Below are 7,800 nucleotides of genomic sequence, written 5' to 3' on the forward strand. Positions count from 1 at the left end.
TCAGACTTCTGTCCTCGCCTATCAGATTCCCCCTTCTCCAGTCCTGTATCTAATTCACCAATCACTTACCAGCTTTCCTATCAGACTCCCCCTTCTCCAGTCCTATGTCTCGTCACCAATCACTTCCCAGCTCTCCTATCAGACTTCTGTCCTCTCCTATCAGACTCCCCGTTCTCCAGCCCTGTATCTCATTCACCAGTCACTTCCAAGCTCTCCTATCAGACTTCAATCCTCTCCTATCAGTCTCCCACTTCTCCAGCCCTGTATCTCGTTCACCAATCAACTTCCCAGCTCTCCTATGAGACTTCTGTCCTCTCGTATCAGACTCCCCCTTCTCCAGCCCTGTATCTCGTTGACCAATCACTTCCCAGCTCTCCTATCAGACTTGGGTCCTCTCCTATCAGACTCCCCCTTCTCCAGCCCTGTATCTCGTTCACAAATCACTTCCCAGCTCTCCTATCAGATTCCCCCTTCTCCGGCCCTGTATCTCGTTCACCAATCACTTCCCAGCTCTCCTATCAGACTCCCCCTTCTCCAGCCCTGTATCTCATTCACCAATCACTTCCCAGCTCTCCTATCAGACTCCCCCTTCTCCGGCCCTGTATCTCGTTCACCAATCACTTCCCAGCTCTCCGATCAGACTCGCCTTATCCAGCCCTGTATCTCGTTCACCAATCACTTCCCAGCTCTCCTATCAGACTCCCCCTTCTCCAGCCCTGTATCTCGTTCACCAATCACTTCCCAGCTCTCCTATCAGACCTCTGTCCTCTCCTATCAGACTCTCACTTCTCCAGCCCTGTAACTCGTTCAACAATCACTTCCCAGCTCTCCTGTCAGACGTCTCTCCTCTCCTATCAGACTCCCCCTTCTCCAGTCCTGTATCTCGTTCACCAATCACTTCCCAGCTCTCCTGTCAGACTTCTGTCCTCTCCTATCAGACTCCCCCTTCTCCAGTCTGGTATCTCGTTCACCAATCACTTCCCAGCTCTCCTATCAGACTTCTGTCCTCTCCTATCAGACTCCCCGTTCTCCAGCCCTGTATCTCATTCACCAGTCACTTCCTAGCTCTCCTATCAGACTTCTATCCTCTCCTGTCAGACTCCCCCTTCTACAGCCCTGTCTCTCGTTCACCAATCAACTTCCCAGCTCTCCTATGAGACTTCTGTCCTCTCCTATCAGACGCCCCCTTCTCCAGCCCTGTATCTCGTTCACCAATCACTTCCCAGCTCTCCTGTCAGACTTCTGTCCTCTCCTATCAGACTCCCCCTTCTCCAGTCTGGTATCTCGTTCACCAATCACTTCCCAGCTCTCCTATCAGACTTCTGTCCTCTCCTATCAGACTCCCCCTTCTCCAGCCCTGTATCTCGTTCACCAATCACTTCCCAGCTCTCCTATCAGACTTCTGTCCTCTCCTATCAGATTCCCCCTTCTCCAGCCCTGTATCTCATTCAGCAATCAACTTCCCTGCTCTCCTATCAGACTCCCACTTTTCCAGCCCTGTATCTCGTTCACCAATCAACTTCCCAGCTCTCCTATGAGACTTTTGTACTCTCCTATCAGACTCTCACTTCTCCAGTCCTGTATCTCGTTCACCAATCACTTCCCAGCTCTTTTATCAGACTTCTGTCCTCTCCTTTCAGACTCCCCCTTCTCCAGCCCTGTATCTCGTTCACTAACCACTTCCCAGCTCTCCTATCAGACTCCCCCTTCTCCAGCTCTGTACCTTGTTCACCAATCACTACCCAGCTCTCCTATCAGACTTCTGTCCTCTCCTATCAGACTCTCACTTGTCCAGCCCTGGATCTCATTGACCAATCAATTCCCAGCTCTCCAATGGCCTTCTCTCCTCTCCTATCAGACTGCCCGTTCTCCAGCCCTGTATCTCATTCACCAGTCACTTCCTAGCTCTCCTATCAGACTTCTGTCCTCTCCTATCAGACTCCCCCTTCTCCAGCCCTGTATCTCGTTCACCAATCACTTCCCAGCTCTCCTGTCAGACTTCTGTCCTCTCCTATCAGACTCCCCCTTCTCCAGTCTGGTATCTCGTTCACCAATCACTTCCCAGCTCTCCTATCAGACTTGGGTCCTCTCCTATCAGACTCCCCCTTCTCCAGCCCTGTATCTCGTTCACAAATCACTTCCCAGCTCTCCTATCAGACTCCCCCTTCTCCAGCCCTGTATCTCGTTCACTAACCACTTCCCAGCTCTCCGATCAGACTCCCCCTTCTCCAACCCTGTATCTCATTCACCAATCACTTCCCAGCTCTCCTATCAGACTTCTGTCCTCTCCTATCAGACTCTCCCTTCTCCAGCCCTGTATCTCGTTCACCAACCAACTTCCCAGCTCTCCTATCAGACTTCTGTCCTCTCCGATCAGACTCCCCCTTCTCCAGCCTTGTATCTCGTTCACCAATCACTTCGCAGATCCCCTATCATACTTCTGTCCTCTCCGATCAGACTCCCCCTTCTCCAGCCTTGTATTTCATTCACAAATCACTTCCCAGCTCTCCTATCAGACTTCTGTCCTCTCCTATCAGACTCTCACTTCTCCAGCCCTGTATCTCGTTCACCAATCACTTCCCAGCTCTCCTATCAGACTTCTGTCCTCTCCTATCAGACTCCCCCTTCTCCAGCCCTGTATCTCGTTCACCAATCACTTCCCAGCTCTCCTATCAGACTTCTGTCCACTCCTATCAGACTCCCCCTTCTCCAGCCCTGTATTTCATTCACCAATCACTTCCCAGCTCTCCTATCCGACTTCTGTCCTCTCCTTTCATACTCCCCCTTCTCCAGCCCTGTATCTCGTTCACCAATCACTTCCCAGCTCTCCTATCAGACTTCTGTCCTCTCCTGTGAGTCTCCCCCTTCTCCAGCCCTGTATCTCGTTCACTAATCACTTCCCAGCTCTCCTATCAGACTCCCCCTTCTCCAGCCCTGTATCTCGTTCACCAATCACTTCCCAGCTCTCCTATCAGACTTCTGACCTCTCCTATCAGACTCTCACTTCTCCAGCCCTGTATCTCATTGACCAATCACTTCCCAGCTCTCCAATGGCCTTCTGCCCTCTCCTATCAGACTCCCCCTTCTCCAGTCCTGTATCTCATTCACCAATCACTTCCCAGCTCTCCTATCAGACTTCTGTCCTCTCCTTTCAGACTGCCCCTTCTCCAGCCCTGTATCTCGTTCACCAATCACTTCCCAGCTCTCCTATCAGACTTCTGTCCTCTCCTATCAGACTCCCCCTTCTCCAGTCCTGTATCTCATTCACCAATCAACTTCCCTGCTCCCCTATCACTCCCACTTCTCCAGCCCTGTATCTCGGTCACGAATCAACTTCCCAGCTCTCCTATGAGACTTCTGTCCTCTCCTATAAGACTCCCCCTTCTCCAGCCCTGTATCTCGTTCACCAAACACTTCCGAGCTCTCCTGTCAGACTTCTGTCCTCTCCTATCAGACTCCCCCTTCTCCAGTCTTGTATCTCGTTCACCAATCACTTCCCAGCTCTCCTATCAGATTCCCCCTTCTCCAGCCCTGTATCTGATTCATTAATTACTGCCTAGCTCTCCTATCAGACTTCTGTCCTCTCCTATCAGACACCCACTTCTCCAGTCCTGTATCTCGTTCAGCAATCACTTCCCAGCTCTCCTATCAGACTTCTGTCATCTCCTATCAGATTCCCCCTTTTCCAGCCCTGTATCTCATTCACCAATCACTTCCTAGCGCTCCTATCAGACTTCTGTCCTCTCCTATCAGACTCTCACTTCTCCAGTCCTGTATCTCGTTCACCAATCACTTCCCAGCTCTCCTATCAGACTTCTGTCCTCTCCTATCAGACTCCCCCTTCTCCAGTCCTGAACCTCGTTCACCTATCACTTCCCAGCTCTCCTATCAGACTTCTGTCCTCTCCTATCAGACTCCCCCTTCTCCAGCCCTGTATCTCGTTCACCAACCAACTTCCCAGCTCTCCTATCAGACTTCTGTTCTCTCCTATCAGACTCCCTCTTCTCCAGCCCCGTATTTCATTCACCAATCACTTCCCAGCTCTCCTATCAGACTTCTGTCCTCTCCTATCAGACTCCCCCTTCTCCAGTCTGGTATCTCGTTCACCAATCACTTCCCAGCTCTCCTATCAGACTCCCCCTTCTCCAGCCCTGTATCTCGTTCACCAATCACTTCCCAGCTCTCCTATCAGACTTCTGTCCTCTCCTATCAGACTCCCCCTTCTCCAGCCCTGTATCTCGTTCACCAATCACTTCCCAGCTCTCCTATCAGACTCCCCCTTATCCAGTCCTGTATCTCGTTCACCAATCACTTCCCAGCTTTCCTATCAGACTTCTGTCCTCTCCGATCAGACTCCCCCTTCTCCAGCCCTGTATGTCATTCACCAGTCACTTCCTAGCTCTCCTATCAGACTACTGCCCTCTCCTATCAGACTCTCTCTTCTCCAGCCCCGTATCTCATTCACCAACCAACTTCACAGCTCTCCTATCAGACTTATGTCCTCTCCTTTCAGACTGCCCGTTCTCCAGCCCTGTATCTCATTCACCAGTCACTTCCTAGCTCTCCTATCAGACTTCTGTCCTCTCCTATCAGACTCCCCCTTCTCCAGCCCTGTATCTCGTACACAAATCACTTCCCAGCTCTCCTATCAGACTTCTGTTCTCTCCTATCAGACTCCCTCTTCTCCAGCCCCGTATTTCATTCACCAATCACTTCCCAGCTCTCCTATCAGACTTCTGTCCTCTCCTATCAGACTCCCCCTTCTCCAGTCCTGTATCTCGTTCACCAATCACTTCCCAGCTCTCCTATCAGAATACTGTCCTCTCCTATCAGACTCTCTCTTCTCCAGCCCCGTATCTCATTCACCAACCAACTTCCCAGCTCTCCTATCAGACTTATGTCCTCTCCTTTCAGACTGCCCGTACTCCAGCCCTGTATCTCATTCACCAGTCACTTCCTAGCTCTCCTATCAGACTTCTGTCCTCTCCTATCAGACTCCCCCTTCTCCACTCCAGTATCTGTTCACCAATCACTTCCCAGCTCTCCTATCAGACTTCTGTCCTCGCCTATCAGATTCCCCCTTCTCCAGTCCTGTATCTAATTCACCAATCACTTACCAGCTTTCCTATCAGACTCCCCCTTCTCCAGTCCTATGTCTCGTCACCAATCACTTCCCAGCTCTCCTATCAGACTTCTGTCCTCTCCTATCAGACTCCCCGTTCTCCAGCCCTGTATCTCATTCACCAGTCACTTCCAAGCTCTCCTATCAGACTTCAATCCTCTCCTATCAGTCTCCCACTTCTCCAGCCCTGTATCTCGTTCACCAATCAACTTCCCAGCTCTCCTATGAGACTTCTGTCCTCTCGTATCAGACTCCCCCTTCTCCAGCCCTGTATCTCGTTGACCAATCACTTCCCAGCTCTCCTATCAGACTTGGGTCCTCTCCTATCAGACTCCCCCTTCTCCAGCCCTGTATCTCGTTCACAAATCACTTCCCAGCTCTCCTATCAGATTCCCCCTTCTCCGGCCCTGTATCTCGTTCACCAATCACTTCCCAGCTCTCCTATCAGACTCCCCCTTCTCCAGCCCTGTATCTCATTCACCAATCACTTCCCAGCTCTCCTATCAGACTCCCCCTTCTCCGGCCCTGTATCTCGTTCACCAATCACTTCCCAGCTCTCCGATCAGACTCGCCTTATCCAGCCCTGTATCTCGTTCACCAATCACTTCCCAGCTCTCCTATCAGACTCCCCCTTCTCCAGCCCTGTATCTCGTTCACCAATCACTTCCCAGCTCTCCTATCAGACCTCTGTCCTCTCCTATCAGACTCTCACTTCTCCAGCCCTGTAACTCGTTCAACAATCACTTCCCAGCTATCCTGTCAGACGTCTCTCCTCTCCTATCAGACTCCCCCTTCTCCAGTCCTGTATCTCGTTCACCAATCACTTCCCAGCTCTCCTGTCAGACTTCTGTCCTCTCCTATCAGACTCCCCCTTCTCCAGTCTGGTATCTCGTTCACCAATCACTTCCCAGCTCTCCTATCAGACTTCTGTCCTCTCCTATCAGACTCCCCGTTCTCCAGCCCTGTATCTCATTCACCAGTCACTTCCTAGCTCTCCTATCAGACTTCTATCCTCTCCTGTCAGACTCCCCCTTCTACAGCCCTGTCTCTCGTTCACCAATCAACTTCCCAGCTCTCCTATGAGACTTCTGTCCTCTCCTATCAGACGCCCCCTTCTCCAGCCCTGTATCTCGTTCACCAATCACTTCCCAGCTCTCCTGTCAGACTTCTGTCCTCTCCTATCAGACTCCCCCTTCTCCAGTCTGGTATCTCGTTCACCAATCACTTCCCAGCTCTCCTATCAGACTTGGGTCCTCTCCTATCAGACTCCCCCTTCTCCAGCCCCGTATCTCATTCACCAACCAACTTCCCAGCTCTCCTATCAGACTCACCCTTCTCCAGTCCTGTATCTCGTTCACCAATCACTTCCCAGCTCTCCTATCAGACTCCCCCTTCTCCAGCCCTGTATCTCGTTCACCAATCACTTCCCAGCTCTCCTATCAGACTCACCCTTCTCCAGTCCTGTATCTCGTTCACCAATCACTTCCCAGCTCTCCTATCAGACTTCTGTCCTCTCCTATCAGATTCCCCCTTCTCCAGCCCTGTATCTCATTCAGCAATCAACTTCCCTGCTCTCCTATCAGACTCCCACTTTTCCAGCCCTGTATCTCGTTCACCAATCACTTCCCAGCTCTCCTATGAGACTTTTGTACTCTCCTATCAGACTCTCACTTCTCCAGTCCTGTATCTCGTTCACCAATCACTTCCCAGCTCTTTTATCAGACTTCTGTCCACTCCTATCAGATTCCCCGTTCTCCAGCCCTGTATCTCATTCACTAACCACTTCCTAGCTCTCCTATCAGACTCCCCCTTCTCCAGCCCTGTACCTTGTTCACCAATCACTACCCAGCTCTCCTATCAGACTTCTGTCCTCTCCTATCAGACTCTCACTTGTCCAGCCCTGGATCTCATTGACCAATCAATTCCCAGCTCTCCAATGGCCTTCTCTCCTCTCCTATCAGACTGCCCGTTCTCCAGCCCTGTATCTCATTCACCAGTCACTTCCTAGCTCTCCTATCAGACTTCTGTCCTCTCCTATCAGACTCCCCCTTCTCCAGCCCTGTATCTCGTTCACCAATCACTTCCCAGCTCTCCTATCAGACTCCCCCTTCTACAGCCCTGTCTCTCATTCACCAATCAATTTCCCAGATCTCCTATGAGACTTCAGTCCTCTCCTATCAGATGCCCCCTTCTCCAGCCCTGTATCTCGTTCACCAATCACTTCCCAGCTCTCCTGTCAGACTTCTGTCCTCTCCTATCAGACTCCCCCTTCTCCAGTCTGGTATCTCGTTCACCAATCACTTCCCAGCTCTCCTATCAGACTTGGGTCCTCTCCTATCAGACTCCCCCTTCTCCAGCCCTGTATCTCGTTCACAAATCACTTCCCAGCTCTCCTATCAGACTCCCCCTTCTCCAGCCCTGTATCTCGTTCACCAATCACTTCCCAGCTCTCCGATCAGACTCCCCCTTCTCCAACCCTGTATCTCATTCAGCAATCACTTCCCAGCTCTCCTATCAGACTTCTGTCCTCTCCTATCAGACTCTCCCTTCTCCAGCCCTGTATCTCGTTCACCAACCAACTTCCCAGCTCTCCTATCAGACTTCTGTCCTCTCCGATCAGACTCCCCCTTCTCCAGCCTTGTATCTCGTTCACCAATCACTTCGCAGATCCCCTATCA

The sequence above is a fragment of the Hypanus sabinus genome, unplaced genomic scaffold, assembly GCF_030144855.1.
Source record: "Hypanus sabinus isolate sHypSab1 unplaced genomic scaffold, sHypSab1.hap1 scaffold_198, whole genome shotgun sequence".
Classification (NCBI taxonomy): domain Eukaryota; kingdom Metazoa; phylum Chordata; class Chondrichthyes; order Myliobatiformes; family Dasyatidae; genus Hypanus; species Hypanus sabinus.